Consider the following 18,525-nt stretch of genomic DNA (forward strand, 5'->3'; position numbering starts at 1 on the left):
GAATTATCATCAGCTGCTTTCCCAGGGATATGCATTAGCAGGAAGCTGGATCAGAAACAGAGGAGCTGGAACAAGAACTGACACTCTGATACGGGATCCAAGCAGTGACTTGACCCGAAGTGCCACAGTGCCCATACTTGGTGATGCTTTTTTTTTTTTTAAGAGTAATATATTTATTTGCCTAGGACTTTCCTAGTTTTAGCACTAAAATCTTGCATCATGAGCAATTCCTTCATGTCTGTCAAACTGGGATAGTTAGTCAACATTTTCAGCTATCGTTCCTCAAATCTCCAGATGAAGGCACAGTCCAATCACCACATGCCTTCATGTATTTACGAAACCAGTCTGCTTCTGCACTTAATAAAATACTAAATAATTATAAAATACGGACACCTAGGTCCAACAAAGCATTGCAATTTTAGCATTTATTCTTGTCAGTTATTCTGTGGTTTAGAAATAGTAACTCTCAACCAGGGGCAATTCCCCCTACCCAGCAGACATTCGTTAATGTCAAGAAATCTTTTGCTGTCACAACCTGGGGATCAGAGGTGGGCACATTAGGACACCTGAAATCTAATGGGTATGGGCCAGGGATTCTGCTGAACATCCTACAGTGCAGAGAACAACTCCAAGAATGAACTATAGGGGCCAAAATATTATGCTGAGGTTGAGAGGCACTGATGTAGCTATAATGGAAGATTATGAGCCCGGGAGAGGGTGAAAGTAGGGTAGGGCCAAATAGCTGGGAAGTGTTCAAAATAAAGTTCATTTTAAAATTCATTTGGTTTTATTTAATTAAAAGGCCTAATGACAGAGAGATAAATAGGAGGAGAGAGACGAAGAAGAGGAGGAGATAAAGAGACCTTCCATCTGTTATTTCACTCTCTAGACGGCCACAAAGCTCAGTTCAGGCAGCAGTCAGAAGCCTAGAACTCCATACAGGTTTCCCAAATGTGTGGCAGATGCCAAGGACTTGAGCCATCACGTACTGCCTTTCCATACTGGGCATTAGCACAAAACTGGATTGGAAGCAAAGCCAAGATTCAAACTCAGGCACTCTAATATGGAATGCGAGCATCAATAACGGCATCTTAATTTATGCACCAAATGCCCACTCCCCAGATAGGGTTCTAATACAGGGTCTAAATGCCCACTCCCCAGATAGGGTTCTAATACAGGGTCTAAATGCCCACTCCCCAGATAGGGTTCTAATACAGGGTGGCTGACCCTGGATCCAGCTTTGTTCTCACAGTATTACAATATCACTAACCAATGTTTTATCACCTCATTTAGCTTATGTGTATTCTGGCAGGATAATATATTAGAGAAAGAGTCTCCAGCAAGCAGATTTTTTAAAAGGTCAAAATTCTAGTTTCTCAAGAAGTATTAACTCTGTACTTTAAGGTCATTCCTTCCCACCCATCTCCCTTTACACACTTGGCATAGGAGACCAGCAAGTCAATGTGTATAGCTTTTGGCATCCATAAGACTACCTTTTAAAAAAAGAATGTCTTGAGTTCTTCATTCCAAAACCCTGAAGATCTCATATAAGTTTCCTTCCCATGCAATTTAGCCCAAAGCTTTCATTTTACAGTCTAGAAAAGGGTCTGTCTCCCTCATTCTTTAAGGAAATGAGAGATAGGAACTAGTATATACTGCCACCTGCTGCAGAACTAAAATTACTGCAATATCCAAACAGGCCATTCCATATCCTGCGGATGAAGTTCTGAGTGCAGGCCAACACAATTTCTTTCCACTTACGTGCCCTTAAATATCACCCAATAGGTTCTCCCAGTACCTTAGATTTTAGGATACTATGGAGGTGGGTATTACAACAGAAGGGAGTTATAGGGAGTTACAGGTTTAAACCCCCAGGCCCAAGGTCACGCCCCTCCCCAATCTCGTCCATAGCTCAATAAGAGTGGCCTGTGGGCCCAGGGCCTGGGCCTGGGCCTGCCCAGCCCAACCCTGGAGACTTCCCCCTCGGTGTACTTACCCTGAAGGGAACAGCCCCCAGAGCCCAGGCAGGCTCAGGGACAGCTCACCATGTGCACGTGGTGGCTGGCGTCTGGGATTGGGGCATGAGACGCCCTGTCCTGAGACCCACCAGCAGCCAAGAGGCTGCAAGAAGTTTAAACCCACAAGCCCAAGGTCGCACTCCTCCCCAATCCCGTTCACCGCTCAATGAGAGCGGCAGGTAGACCCCGGGCCTGCCAGCCCAGCCCCAGAGACTTCCCTCTCAGTGTACTTACCCCAAAGGGAGCAGCCCCGAAGCCCAGGCAGGCTGGGGACAGCTCTGCCTGCTGGCCCCCACCCCCTGGCCGGGGAGCTCTGGGGTTCTGGTTCTTTGAATCGCTGCTTAGGTAGCTCCATTTGAACCCACATGCTTTTGGGATGTGAATCAATCCTAAAGATTCCCAATGACAGCAACTCTTCCTCTGAAGAACTTGTAATTACTTAACAATGCTGAGCACCAAATACCAGTTCATGCAAAAGCTAAGGATCGGGGCTTGTCCAGCAGGATATCCTATTACCTGACATGATGATGGATCAGCAGACGGGTCATATTAGGCAGGGCCATGACATTAACTAGCATTCGAGAACCACATCCGGTAGTAGATTCTGTGGAGGGGGGTGTGGACCAAACCTGTGGAAATTCTAGCCCCTCTGGTTAGCTCAAGAGTTGAAGGGGTGATGGACTAAGCTAGGTGTGACCAAGGAGCCTGCCATTAATCACAGGTAAAGGAACCCCTAACAGTCTGTACTGATCAGGGCAGCAGCATCTGAAAGTGCATTCTGAATAGGGTGTGGGGTGGGCCGGGCTGCAACATTCACCAGCTCATACAAGGTCAAATGAAAGGCCAAACTGCGCCAGGCACTGGCCTAAAACCCAATGGCATGTATGAGAACTGGGTCGGGGAGTGAGTTAAGTGGAGGAACTTGGAAAACTCCCCTGGCGAGTCATAGCTCCTGCTGGTCAACATGTGGTCCAGACCTGGGAGTTGGACAAGCTGGGCAAAGTAGCTCCAACAGCTGGCTAATGTGTGAGTTGGTAATGGAACGGGATGTATTAGGCAGGACTGAGCAAGCCTTAGCCTACAAGTGAAACTAGAAACCAGGATGGAGCACAGGTCATGCCGAGCCAGGCTCTTGCACCTACTGGTCTGTATGAGTCAGGGAAACTAAGCCACAGTGTCTAAGGCAGAGGCAGGGACAGGTGAAGGGCTGAGCCAAGCTGAGTCAGAACAACCACTTTCATGTGCATGATCTATGGCTGGGAATAGGCTCGGTTGGGGAGCTAAGGGGACACCCTAGCTGGGTTGAGGTTTCCACCAAGGGGCGTGTGGCCTGGAATGGGACTGCATTCTGATAAGGAAACAGTTGTAGTCTCCCATGGGCACAAGTGTGGTCTGGGACTGGATGCCCCAAGCCAGGCCAGACCCCAACACCGTCTGGTGTCCTGGAGGACCAGGGTAGATGTGGGACAGACTAGGCTAGGTCTCAACCTCTACTGAGCTATGTGTGAGCTGTATATGGGCATGGGACGAGCAGTGGCTGGGCTGAATCATCCAACAGCGAGGACCAGTTTGGGTTGAAGGCCAGTCAGGAAAAGCCACTGTTCCTGCTAGGACAGGAGGTGAACTAAATAGGGCTGGCTCATGGTCCCCCAGGTATATGTGAAATCTGGCATTTGGAGGGGTTCTGATGGAGGAGCCTGGGCAACTCCTCTGGCAGGACACAGACCCTGCAGCTAAGCACAAGAAGCATGATAGGAAGCAGCCCAGAATAGGCCATGGAAAGTTTCCCACTGGCACAAATTTGGCACGGGTAAGGGGCAGACCAGGCTGAATCAGTTCACATCATCCACTGGCAAATCCAAGCACCAGAACAGAGTGTGGGTCGGGCCAGGTTCAGTCATGACAAAAACCAGTCCACAATACGGAATGCCAAGGAGAGGTTACCTGTACCAGATGTGAACCAGGAAGGGAAGTGGCAGAGCCAGCAGGGGGAATAAGGGGTGGTTCTCTTGCTGGACAGCTATTCCCACGGGAGAGCGTGGGCTGGGATGGGAGCAGACCAGACTAAGCAGGGCTACAACACCTGTGCGTCTCATGTGGACTAGATCAGGGAAAAGCCAGGCTGGGCTGATTATTCCTACTGGTGCAAACAAAATTAGAGTGGGTGAGGGTTGTTTGGGCTTAGCCACAGCATCAACTGGCACTGGGGGCTAATTCTGCCAAGTCAAACCACAGAACCACCTGGAGAATGCATAATCCAGGAGTGGGAGTAGTCTGGGAGGGAAATAGTGGGCTCCTCCCTCTTGGGTTATCACTACCACGGGAGGGTATGAAAACTAGGACAGGAGCTGGGATGGCTAGACAGAGAGGCACTCCACAACATCCATGAGGGCCGGAGAGTTGAGCCTGGTTGGATGGAACTAAGCTTCAATACCCATCGACATGTACGAGAGTCAAATGGGATGTGGGACCGAGTGGACTAGTCTGCTACGCACACTGGCACACCAGGGTAGGGGGCGGGCCTGGTGGGGGTTATTGTAGGCTGCTCTGACTAGGTTGCAGCTCCCACTGCTTTATGTGAGGGCCGAGTATGTGCTGGGCAGAACCAGGCTGGACTGCAACACTCATTGGTTCCAGTGGAAGTCGGGGCTGGAAACAGAACCCACCCAGTGATCGCAACCACCAGCTGATTGGGGTGATGGACTGATCTGGGCCCTGTGCTTGCTAGTACATACAAGAATCTGGTCTGGGAACACCTCAGACAAAGTTTCTTTGGGGATCTTCCCAGTTGAAATGCCGGACTAAGAACCCTAACCAAGAAAAGACAGAAGTCAGAACAAGTCAATCAACTACCTCAGCTATATGTTGGCAGCAAAATACTGGGCAAAGGGAGACTCTATGATGGACTATGTCAATCAGTGGATTCTTCGACGACCTCATTGTGCTTGCAGTGGTGAGAGTGGCAGTGATTCATAATTGGTGAACCATCAAAACCACTTGAGCAAATATCTCAGAGCATGCCCCACATCAGGGACCTGGGGTGGGTGGGAGACTGGGTGGGCTTCTCCCTCAATATCCCCCTTTACCTCAGATACATGAAGGAAACAATATGGAAATAATAGTCTTGCCCACTTTCCTATAGCCCCTAATCAACTATGTAAACATTTAGTCTGTTGCTGATGGGAGATGCTGCTAAACTCCAAAGGAATTAATATCAAATGAAACAGGTTCTAAATTAGAAGTAGTCACTACGTATACATATTTCTGTTACCTGCCAGGCCTTGGTAGGCATCTGAATTTGGGATTCTACTCTTCCCTGAGGCAAGATGTCTTATCAAATGTTCTGGCATGTATTACCTTCCCCCATAGAAAATAACCTAATCTACATTATATCAGTAGTCCTTGAAAGATTATTTACAGAACAAATATGTCACCATGTGGGAACTTACTAGATATGCAAAGAAGATGAGCCCCACCCTGGCTTTCAAAATCAGGGATTCTGAAGGGAAGATTCAGCAACTTGGGGTGTAGCAAACATCCCAGGTAACTTGGATACATGCTAACAGTTGAGAATTTCTTCCCTGATGCCTTGGTTAGCGTTTCAAGGAGGGTAAGTGGTATCGTCTGTGGGGATAGGAAGCAGTGCCCATCAGACCGATGTGAGCAGTGCTGCATGGCGGTGCGCAATGCAGACTTAGCAGCCAAAATGCTGTTCCTCTTCCAGCCCACCAAAACAAATTAACAACTTAAAAACCTGGAACAAAATATCACTTTCTTCCTAGTCCTCAGAGTGGTATGCTACGGCGCAGACCCCTACAGGCTGGGGCATCTCTTCCCAACGCTGCACTCAGTGATCTCACACTGGCAGCTTGAATAAGCCATGGCAAATCAGCAAACGATAAAGAGTCTTTTTATGCTTCCCAGAAGGGCCTGTCAGCATAGCAGTGTTAATTATGCAGCACAACACTGCCTCTACAACAAACCCGCACAAGAATACTGTTGGGCCCAGCGCAGCAGCCTACTGGCTAAAGTCCTCACATTGTACGCGCCAGGATCCTATATGGGCGCCAGTTCTAATCCCAGCAGCCCCGCTCCCCATCCAGCTCCCTGCCTGTGGCCTGGGAAAGCAGCAGAGGATGGCCCAAAGCCTTGGGAGCTGCAGGCACATCTCCAACAGGCAAGTCTTTTAACTAAAGATTGTGGACATACATGAATTCAAGCTGGGAGACCTGCACCAGCATGGGAGACCTGGAAGAGGCTCCTGGCTCCTGGCTTCAAATTGGCACAGCTCTGGCCATTATGGTCACTTGGGAAGTGAATCAATAGATGGAAAATCTTCCTCTCTGTCTCTCCTCCTTTCTGTATGTCTGACTTTGCAATGAAAACAAAATAAATATTTTTTAAAAAAGGAATACTGTTGTAACTTGGTTTTTTGTCTTGTGTGTGCGTGCACACACACACACACACGCAGTAACAATGTGAATGCTCAGTCATGGGAATGGCTGAACAAATTACAGTGTATTCTCCCTGGGGAGAATATTATGTAGCCAATAAAAGGAAAGAATTCAGCAATACCAGATGACTTGAAAGCCTTCAATGAGGTATTGTTGAAAGTAATAGTTAGAGAAGTCTACATGGTATGATCCTAACTTTGGAAAACAGATAATGTGTGCAATAACGAACAGAAATGTTTGATTATGTGTGTGTGGGGGGGAACTATATAAGAGCATATCAACAGATTATGGCAATAATGGAAAAGAGGATTCCAACAAAACCACGGTTCACCCCAGCTGTAGGTAACTGCTTAGACTGCCTTGCACCCGTGCAAGTATCACACCTGCTGGAGAAAAGCAGCCAATTGCTGGCAGGCATTCTGTGCCTGATTAATGCCAAATGTGTGTTAACGATAGCAGTAGGCCAGCATAGTTGTCTATTCTGTTTCTTTTACAAATATATGGGGAAGGTGGGGAACACAGAGCCTGGATACAACAACCAGCCACCATGCTAGGGACTGCAGATTGCCCAGAGAAGGGTGTCTGGAGATGTATTGGAATGGCGGTGGCTGAGGGGATGTTTCGCTGTCCCGCAGCGGTGGACTTGGTGCTCGGAGCCGACAATAACATGCGTGGACTCTGACTGATGGTCAAAGCAGAAGTTTTATTAGTGGCATCAGACTTTATACACTGAGGGTCATATGGGATCGGGAAGTATTGAGCTTATCAACACAACCCATCAACTGTTTCCATACTCTTGTTTGGAACTCCTTTTGTTTTGTATATTTTACCAAGTGTTCTCATTCACATGCTGTCCACTCAACTGTTCTCATACAAATAATATCCAATCAGTTATACAAAAGGTATCCGTTCGGTTGTCACCATACAGATATTTTCCAATCAACTGTAATCCTGTGCTCACTGACCTTCTAGGGTCACAATGTCCTCCTACAGGCATGTTTCCACAGAGGAGAAATGACTTCTGGGCTCCTCCACAGATAAGGCCACTGCACTTTCAGGTAGGGGAGGGAGCCGAGACAGAGTGGTTTCAGGATGAAAGAGAACAGTAACATTGTTACAGCCCCTGTTTTCACAGTAACACTGTCACAGCACGCTTTGTTTCCCAGCTTGAACTCATGTATGTCTGCAACATTTAGTTAAAAGACTTGCCTGTTGGAGATGTGCCTGCAGCTGCCAATTACTTCCCCATGTATGACATCGTTGAAAGCCGGTCAAAAGAAGTTGGAAGAGAAGCCACCACCGAAGCAGACAGTTCCAAAAAAGAAGCTCGTTCCATCTCGTCAATGGCAGCAGCCACGTGGCAGGTAATTTACCACAATGGAGACAAAGACGCAAAATTGAATATCCTGTGCAGCAAAAGGGACTTGGCAGCTGAGGCTGGGGACATGTGGATGGGATGGACCTCAGACTCAGCAGGAATCCCCCCATGCTGGCAGAGGGAAACAGCCACACACCCCAGAGAGTCTTTGTTAGAGAATTGGGCAAATGTTGACTGTGTGTGCACCTGTCAAGTTCAACCTTTCAGGAACTGTACATTTGAACAGTTTCCATTTCTCTTCACAGAACCTACTAAGAAGCAACCTAGTGCAGCTGATGGTGAAGAGAGAGGCTTCCTGTGATGAGTGATGTTGGTACTAATGACTATGACATGAAACAAAGCCCTGTGTGTTGGGGGGGGGGGGGAGTGGGAGCACCAACAATTGGGTACAGTATCAGTCAATCCACACAGATTTCCTGAGGGAAAATTCCATCCTGTGGGAACTGCATCCAGAGGACAAAGGCGGTGATGATGAACTAATGACCCCTGAGAAAAAGCCAGTCTGGATGAAAAGGAACATGGAGAATAGCTTGCGCTCAAACATCACGAGGCCCTCCAGCCACAGCTTCATGTGCCCTCCGTACAGCAAAGTCCTTCTTCATCCTGCAGTTCCACCTGGGTGCCCACCAACGCGAGCAGGACAGCATCTGCAGCAGGCCTGCCACCTCTTGTCTACGTGCCCACATGCTCACTGTGGAAGACTTTCTCCGGCTTGTACAACCTCACGAGCCATGACAGGGCTCCCCTGTGGCGGTAGTAGGGGTAGGGGGTAAAGAAAATCTATGTACGCCCCCAGTGCAAGAAGAGCTTCCAGTAGTAGCACGACCTGAGCCTCCATGCTGCAGTGTACACCGGTGAGAAGCTACATGCCTGTAAGTGATGCAAATTCAGGTTCCTGCAGTCCAGAGACCCAAATAACTCCACTGTGAGTTGCTGAGCTCCTTATCTCTGTCAAATGCGAAATGCTGAGCTTGCCCACTGTCTAAGACTGGACTTTAGAAGACAGCTCTCAAGAACTTTGAAAGTAATTTTATATAACATATGAACATGTTTCTGCATGATTGTCATAAGTTTCAAGGCCAGTCCTGTTTCTTGGAACCAAAGAGTTAAGGTATTAACTTGTTTTTACACTTTAGCATGAGAATTTTACAAATTTAGCACTCTGATAAAGCACACTTTAGAGCACCGGAGAGGTATTTCATTATGAGGCTGTAGGGGAAATAAGACAAGAGTATTCTAAACAAATTGTCAGACCCCACCGGCTAGTGGGAAGAAGGGCAGCCTAGCCTCCTGAGCCAGGAATTCCACCGCATTAGCTGCTTCAATGCGGCTGGTACCATCTTGGCTCGGGCAGTCGGGATGCCAAGTGAAGCCCGTTGGCTGCCTGATGACAAGCTCTGGGGACTTGGGAGTGCGGGGCTATAAGGGGTCTGGTGATTGGTACTGGTGGGGGTGTGTAAGAGCCTGAAAGTTCATGTCCAGGTGATGAATGACTTCTGAGGGACTTCCATGAACAATGTCACTGTTGTAGCAGGTGAGGCATTACTGCCTAGGGACATCCATGTAGGTGAGGAATGACTTTTGAGGGATTCCCAACAACAAAGCCACTGTGTTTGCAGGTAAATGAAGGAACTGAGACTTGGTGGTTTGGAGGGGAAAGCCCAGAAGACCTGTATGGGTCAGATCGATGCACCAGCCCACATGCGAGTTCTAAGTTGGGCTTGTTAGCATGGAACATGGTTGACCACCACATGCCACCCCACAGGAAAGCTAGGGCTGGGGGCCTGTCTGACAGGGCTAGATCTTAGTACCTGACTGTGAGTGTCAGAAGAGTGGACAGGTCACATTAAGACTAGACCATGACACTAACCAGTACGCAAGAAAACCAAGTCTGGGGGTAGATTCTGTGCAGGATATGTGGACCCAATACTGTGGAAATACAAGTCCCGCTGGTTAGCTTAAGAGTTGGGGTGGTGATGGGCTGAGCTAGGCGTGACCATGGACCCTGACAACACTCACAGGTACTGGGACTGAGAACAGGCTGGGCAGATCCAAGCTGAAGCAGCCACATATGCACCCTAAAACAGGATATGGGGCAGACTGGACCACAACATCCACCAGCTCATACAAAGGCTGGGATAGAGGAGCAGGTTATTCCAGGTAAGGGCCTAGCATGCACTGGTATATGTGAGATCTGGGTCTGGGAGTGGGCCGAGTGGGGGAACTTAGTAGCTCCTGCTGGTGAGCACATGGTCCAGGCCTGGATATTGGACAGGCTGGCAAGGTAGCTCCACCACCTCGCACGTGTGTGTTGATTTTGGAAGGGCCAGACCGGGCAAGACCTAGCAAATCTTAGCTCACTGGCTAGTGCAGAAACCAGGTTGGATCACAAGTCATGCTGGGCTAGGCTATCACACTTACCAGTCTGCATGAGCCAGGGATGGGAGCAGACTGAACAGGGCCAGGTTTCAACACCCACCAGCAAGAGTTGGGACTGCGAGTTAGGCTGGGCCAGTTCATATCACCTGCTGGCAAATCTGAGAACCAGGGTTGGGCCGCAATACCAGCCAGTTCACATTAGGGCCAGGACTGGGAGCTGGCTGGGCTGGGCTATGCTGTGGCCCTCACCAGCGGGAGTGGGAATTTGGGGTGGGCCGGGTGGGGCCATGCTGCAACACCTACTGGCAAATGCTGAGGTGAGTCAGGCCATGCCAGACTGGGCCACAGCACCCAACCAGCACATGTGAGACCTAAGGGGGAGGAAGCAAACCTGGTAGGGGGTCTGCAGTGGACTCCCCTGCTGGACCACTACTCCCGCTGGTGAGCGTGAGAGCTGGGATGGGAACAGACCAGGCAGGCAGAGCTACAACACCTGTAGACCTGCATGTGAGCTGGATCGGGGAAAGCCAACCTAGGCTGACTGTACCTGTTGGTGCGTGCATAACCAGGGTGGACAAAGGTTGGTTGGGCTTTGCCACAGCATTAGCTGGCAGATGCCTGCACAGCCGGGGGGTGAGGGGGTGGGCGGCAAAAAAGTTAAAGTGCAGAACCACCTGGAGAGTACAAGATCTGGAAGTGGAAATGGGCCACTAGGGAAGCAGTGGGCACCTCCCTGCTGGGTTGCCACTCGAACTGGTAAGATGAGAACCGGGACTGGGGCAGGCATGATTAGATAAAGAGTGGCACCCGCCAGCACATGTGTGGGCTGGATAATGGGGCTGGTTGGATTGAACTAGGCTTCAATGTACATTGACATGTATGAAAGCTGAATAGCATGTAGGACAGACTGGGCTAGTCTGCTGTATATACTGGCAAACACATGAACTAGGGCAGGAGGAAGGCCTGGTAGGAGTTATGGGTAGTTGCTCTGATTAGGTTGCAGCTCCCACTGGTTTCCATGAGGGTTGAGTGCGTAGTGGGTAGGAGTGAGGCTGGGCTGCAGTACCCATTGGTTTGTGTAGAAGACAGGGCTGGAGGCAGAACTGACCCAATAATTGCAACCACCAGCGTGTGCATAGGCTGATTGGGGCAATGGACTGTGCCGGATCCTATATTGGAAAACACACTCAAGAATCAGGTCTGGAATCACCTCAGATGAAGTTTCTTTGGGAATCCCTCCAACTGAATCACTGGACTCAAAACTCCAGCCATGGAGAGAATTGCAGTTTCCATGGTCTGATCATGGAGTGCATGTGTCAGAGCTGGGCCTCCTCAGTGGCTAAGACGGAGCAGTGGACAGCATATCCAATTGCGCATGGTGGATATGGCAGTACATTGGAGCCTGCAGAGGACACTGGTACCATAACAGAGGATAGACGACAGAACAAATTGATCAACTACCCCAGCCACGTGTGGGCAGTGAATAGCTGGACAAACGGAGACTCTAAGGTAGACTATGTCAGCCAGTGGATTCTGGAGAGATTTCATCGTGCTTGGGATGGTGAGATCGGCAGCAATTCAGTACTGTTGAACTATCAAAACCTTTTGAGCAGGACTCTCGGAGCATGCCCCATGTCAGGGATACTGGGATGGCATCAGGTGGCTGTCTCCCATCCCACAGTATGGAGGCGGTTTGGAGGCTAGGTGTGGCTTCTCTCCTTATCTCTCCCCTTCCCACAGATACAGGAAGGAAAAAAAAGAATGTGGAAATGGTGATCGTAGCCACCTTCATGTAGCCCTTGAACATTTGCACCCTAATCAACTATGTAGAAATCATCAAAAATAAAATAATAAAAAAAATCAGATTGGCCTTATGCTTATATGTGGCTTCAGTTTGTTAATGCTGCCTTGTCTTTTGAGCTCGCACTCCCACACCCCATCCCATGATTTTAAAAAATGGGAATTCCCTCCAGTTTTATTAGCCTTTCTATATATCTCAAATTGCATGAATCTTTTCTGGCTGTTAAAAGCCTGAATGCTTTTAGACCCAAAAGAATGACTTCTGAAATGCTGGATTATCTACTTTTTTTTAAGATTTATTTATTTTTATTGCAAAGTCAGATATACAGAGGGGAGGAGAGACAGAGAGGAAGATCTTCCATCCAATGGTTCACTCCCCAAGTGACCACAATGGCTGGAGGTGAGCCAGTCCAAAGTCAGGGTCCCGGAACCTTTTCCAGGTCTCACACGTGGGTGCAGGATCCCAAGGCTTTGGGCCGTCCTTGACTGCTTTCCCAGGCCACAAGCATGGAGCTGGAAGGGAAGCAGGGTCGCCGGGATTAGAACTGGCGCCCATATGGGATCCTGGCGAGTGCAAGGCAAGGACCTTAACCAGTACACTATTGCGCTGGGCTCAGATTATCTATTAAAAAAAAAAAATTTATTTTTATTTATTTGAAAAAATAGAGTTACTGAGAGAGAGAGAGAGAGAGAGAGAGAGAAACTGAGATGTCTATCTGCCTGTTCACTCCCTAGATGGCTGGGCCACACTGAAGCCAGGAGCCAGGAGCTTTTTCAGAGCTGCCCATGTGGGTGTTGGGATCCAAGTATTAGCAGTGGAAGTGGAGCAGCTGAGACATGAATTCTCATTGGCTTGGCTGTGGCTGATGACAGCTTTACCTATAAGGTCACTATCTCGGCCCCTGTATTATTTGCTTTTATTAACAAGCAGTTGATTTTTAAGCCCTTTTTGTGGCAAATTTTGCTTTTTTGGCAGTTTCCAATGAAAAAAATTCTGAAAGTATGCTGGGATCACGTGGACACTGTGTGCAAGTTTGTTTGAAATGATGAGGATATTGCAGGTTTAGTAGCATTGAGCTGTGTGTTTTAAAATGTGAATTACTGGGTCTGGTACAATAGCTCAGTGGCTAAATTCTCTCCTTGTGACTGCCAGGATCCTATATGGTTGCTGGTTCATGTTCTAGCTAACCACTTTTGATCCAGTTCCCTGCTAATGGCCTGGAAAAGCAACAGAGGACGACTCAAGTCTTTGGGCCCCTGCACTCATGTGGGAGACTCAGAAGAAGCTCCTGGTTCCCAGCTTCAGAGAAAATTAGCTCTGGCCGTTGCAACCATTTGGGCATTGTGTCAGTGGATGGAAGACCTTTCTCTGTGTCTCTCCCTCTCTCTGTAACTTTGAATTTCAAATAAAATAAGTGAATCTTTTAAAAAAAATGTGATTTACTGTTCTTGCATCCTGGAATTGATTACATGAGCTAATGAGGTCAAATAATATGACAGATTAAGTGGATGTGTTGGTTCTCTTAGTTGAGGCTTGGACAGTAAATATTAATGCTACAGAAATGGATGGATTTCGATGCAGTTTTTGTTTTTGTATTATACAATAAATGAGTTTAAAATTTTTAAATTTCCTTAGAAAAATATCCCCATTTTAAAAAAAAGGCACTATGAAGAACTTACGTGCACCATATTTTTATTTTATATAATTCAACTTGACTTTTCCAATGTCTTTTTTTTTTTTTTTAAAGATTTATTTTTATTATTTTTTCATTGGAAAGGCGGATATACAGAGAGGAGAGACAGAGAGGAAGATCTTCCGTCCGATGATTCACTCCCCAAGTGAGCGCGACGGGCCGATACTATGCCGGTCCGAAGCCAGGAGCCTCTTCCGGGTCTCCCACGCGGGTGCAGGGTCCCAAAGCTTTGGGCCGTCCTCGACTGCTTTCCCAGGCCACAGGCAGGGAGCTGGAAGGGAAGCAGGGCTGCCGGGATTAGAACCGGCGCCCATATGGGATCCCGGGCGTGCTAGGTGAGGACCTTAACCACTTGCGCCACCGCGCCGGGCCCTCCAATGTCTTTAAGTTAAAACTGTTAAGCCAAGTAAAAACTTCAGTTGCCAATTGCTAACCTTGCTACATAACAAGGAAAATATAAATGTTTGCAAACGGCTTAAACATTTGCATGCACACTGTGCATTTATAACAAACTTCTGCTTGCACAAAACCCCACCCGCTCAAGGTTTAGGTGTATACATTTCCCCAGCTGAGCAATTTCTAGCATAACCACTAGTTTTCCTTTTTTTTTCCCCTCTACTTCTTACTCTCCCTCCCTTCCTACACCCCTAACTTTTAAAAAGACTGTATAGACTGAGAAAAAAAATCCCTTCTGATGGCAAGGGCTGGCCTGAGGCTCAGTGTGTGGTTATAAAGACCTGCACACAGGCAGGAACATTTTGCAGTGTTTGTTTTCTTTTCTTGCACTTACACATTAGGCCTACAGGAGCAGCATGTGAAATGTTTGCTGTTTTTCCCTTTTTAAACATCGCTTTTATTTAACATTTGATCACTGCTGTGAGCTTCGCCTACTTTTGTGCTTAACATGCTGAATAGAAAACTCCAGTGTGTGTTGCTTGACTGTTTTATAAATATTTGGTCAGACACGTATTAATTTGGCTGTAACAGTATTTGAGGCAAACAAACAAAAAGTTATAAAAAAATGGCCTTGGAGTATTCTGTTTTGTCATTTTAAGAGTTTCTAGGGTCTTCAAAATACAATTTATGTCTGAGGAAAACTGGAACCAGGAAAGTGGAACTCAATCTGGGTTTCTCACAAGTGGAAGGGACTCAAATGCTTGGGCTATTAATCTGTTCTCTCCGAGGGTATACACTAGCAGGAAGTTGGAACTTGAAGCAGAACAGGTGCTCAAATCAGGCATCCTGAACTGCAGGCTCCCAAGGGGCGTCTTCATCAAATGCTAGCTGCAGCTGTTTTTGTTTGTTTGTTTTTGCATAGTTGCACAGTAAGATTTACTTGGAAAATTATTCCATTTTTTTTTAAAAGACAGACAAAAGGAGTTTTAACAATTACCAAGATATGACCAGTCTTGTTGCATTTGCCCGTTCATTCTCAGCCTGTTCCTGATGAATTTACTAGTGTTAGTGAGTTACACTTTCCATACAACAAGCTGTATATAAAGTGCTAAATTTGATGGATTTTAACAGATGAGGAACAAGGAATATAATCCATATAATGAACCTGTTATTGCAGGAGTGAGAACAATGTTTTTGCTTTGCTTTAACTGCAAGTTGTAACAGTATTTGTGGAACCACAAATTCCACTTCCAGGGAATTGATAAGATACAAAGCTGGTTGGCCTGAGAGGCTCATTTCTTTCCCCTTTTCAGTAACTCAGTTGCGAGCTGGCTGGGCCAGACTAAACCAGCTGTGGAAAGATAAAGCTGATGTCAGCTTGTTCCTAACAGGCCAGGCTGTTTCTTAGGATTCTCACATTCAGACCTTGGCCCTAGTCTGCACACTCCCTAGCACTGTTCCTGGCCTGGGAGATCATTGCTACATTTTTGTTACTTAGAGAATGTAAGTATTGTGGAGACCGTGGAGGTGGAGCTCTCTTGTGCTTTCCTGCAGTGCTCATAGTGGCACAGTTTGCCTACCTTGCAGGCAAGCCCCATTTCGATGGGACTTGGATCTTAATTTTTACAAAGCATCTATGATCAGCCTACGCCATGGAACAAGGAGCGCTCCAGAAACTGTGTGTGCCCTCCTGCTTCTCTGCTTGCTTGTAAGTTACCCCATCCTAATGAACTCTATATTATATCGGAAGCCTGGGATGTATCATAAAGCTGGCTACCTACGTACGCACCAACTCAGCCTGTTGATCAGAGCTGAGGGTCTTGCTTACCAGGTTGAAAGGAGATCTTCATCTCTCTGTGAAGCTTTCGTAATGTTTCCAACTCGGGAAAGCAAGGTCTAAATTAGGGAATTGGACGTCTGGTTTGAGGTGTCTTTTAATATAGGGATGTAGTTAGCGGTAAATATAAATTATGATATAGCTGTCCAGGATACTTGAAAATAACAAGACAAGGCTTTTCAGGTCAGGGATTCAAGGGAATGCCAAACTCTCTGTTGATGCTCCCTGTTTAAGAGTTGTTGGGATATTTTTGCAATGAACAATGGCAGCTTTGCTTGGGCAAACTCCAAATAAAGTTATAGTGATGAGGACCGTAGGAGAGCAAAATCGTGTTAAACATTAAGATGTGGTTTTCATAGTGTCCCCTGGTGGCCAGGCTGAATGTGAGGACAATTTTTGGTTTTCAGGCACTGAAACTAAGTAAATCAAGTTGAACTGCATTTAGTAACAGTTAAGTATTGTTCTGCGGGATTTTTACTTCTGTGAGTGAGATGAGTGGTGAAGTCTAACTCATCTCTTACAATGAGTCTGAACTCACACGCGTTTTTACCAGCTGGGCTTTGGAATGATAGACTCCTAAAATATTGTTGCTTCTTTCAGCTAGCTTATGCTCTTCAATCTAACACTTTGTGCTAGGGGGAAAGCGTCTGGTTTTGTTACAGAAAACACAATCTGAGTACTGAATCACAGGCTTTGCTTATGTAGATTAAGCATTGAATGGAACCTTTGGTATTGTTTTGTATCAAAATGCTGTTTGCCATTTAAGTTGAAAGAAGCCATGTTGCTATTGCTGCAGGAGATGGAGGCTACACACAAACAACTCCCCACCGCAATCATTACCAGCATCTAAAACAAACTGTTGAGAGGGGAAAAGGGAACTGATAGGATGACCTTTGGGACTCCCTCATTAGAGCAGTGATTCCAGAAAGGATTTTATTATGTAAACACAGTGGTGTTTTTTTTTTTTTGATTATTTCTTTTTTCTGGGGCAGAAACAAAGATATATACACACACACTCTGGGAAAGAGGAGAGAGCAGGTTCCATCTGCTGGCTCAGTCTTCAAATGTAAATCATGGCCAGTCTCGGGCAAGCAGAGGTCAGGAGCTTGGAATGCAGTGCGGTTCTCCCACACGGTGGCAGGGAGCCCATGGCTTGTGCCATCACTTGTGGCTCTGCAGGTGTGCATCAGCAGAATGCTGGCATGAGATAGAGAGCTGGGACTCAGACCCGGGCACTCTGAAATGGGACGTGTGAGTCCTCATCTGCTAGAGTAACTGCTAGGCCAAACAGCCACACACACAGAGAAGTTTGTCTAGGCTGTGTTATCTACCTATGGCCTCCTGCTACCTGGTTCTGACTTATTTCTTAACAGAAAAATAGATGGACACATTGGCAAATGGAAAAATTTTTGTTCTCAAGCAGGTTATCTGTGACTGAAGAAATTTGGTCACTCTGGGGCTTCAGAGAGAGACATATGTTCCCTCATTCTTCTCAGAGCCCCCCCCCCCCCCGCTTTTTTAAAAAATAGGCCACTTGTCTTTGGATCTTCTTTCTTTAAAATATTTTATTTATTTTACTTGAACATAAGAATTGCAGACAATTTTCCATCCCCCTTCCAGTCAGAGCTGGGTCAGCCTAAGACTGGGAGCCAGGAGCTTCTTTTTGGTCTCCCACGTGAGTGCAGGGGCCCAAGAAATTGAGATATCCTCTGTTGCTTCCCCAGGCCATGAGGAGGGAGCCTGAATGGAAGTTTTGCAGCTGTTCTGCAGCTGGGACATGAAGCCGTGCCCTTATGGGATGTTGGCACTACACCACCATGTCAGCCCCACAGCACTTTGCTTTTGGCATAGTTTTCATTTTTGTTTTGCTTTCCTATGTACCAAAAAGAAGGCTGAATTTTTTTCTGCTTATCAGAAAGCAAGTTTGAGAAACACTGCAACACTACCTTTATGGAAGCAGCTGTTGTTAACTAAGGAACTAATCTTTATTTTCAAGATAATTCCCATCACAGTCATTCATGCCTTACATCACCATCTTAACAGGTTAAATTGGTACTAATGGTCATCTGTGAAGACAGCTGACTTTTCAGCCCAATTTTAGGTATTTTTAACGTTTTAATTTCAATTTTCTTTTTACTTTATTTTAAAGGCACAGACAGAAGCAAAGATCTGCCACGCGCCGGTTTTTTCGCCCAAAGCAACAAGCAGCTCCGATTCTTTCAGATGGAAGCCAGGAACCAGGAACTCCATTTGTGTCTCCCACGTGGGAGACAGGGGCTGTTAATCAATTATCTGCCGCATCCCACATCATAGCTGGAAGGTGGACTAGGTAGGACTGGATCTCAGGCAGTCTGATATACGATGCAGGATATAGAAAGATTCCGCCTTCGAAGCGGAGTCGACTTCTGGCCAACCGACCGCTCCCAGATTTATTCGCTCCGTAGTCCTCCGTAGTCCTCCATAGTCCGCGCTGTTTTCCCGGGATAGGTCACGGTTGGTGGCAACAAAAACCTTAAAGCGCATTTCCGGAAGTGCACCGGCCGACAATTCCTCTACCTCCCGCCAACGT

The 18,525-nt window shown here is 47.0% G+C and overlaps 1 pseudogene; it reads left to right on the forward strand.

Moving 5' to 3' along the window:
• The first annotated feature begins 7,467 nt into the window (after positions 1-7,467).
• Positions 7,468-8,872, forward strand: LOC121171761 (annotated as a pseudogene).
• The last annotated feature ends 9,653 nt before the right edge of the window (positions 8,873-18,525 follow it).

Source organism: Ochotona curzoniae, unplaced genomic scaffold, assembly GCF_017591425.1.
Source record: "Ochotona curzoniae isolate NIBS_2020 unplaced genomic scaffold, NIBS_Ocur_1.0 contig_1274, whole genome shotgun sequence".
Classification (NCBI taxonomy): domain Eukaryota; kingdom Metazoa; phylum Chordata; class Mammalia; order Lagomorpha; family Ochotonidae; genus Ochotona; species Ochotona curzoniae.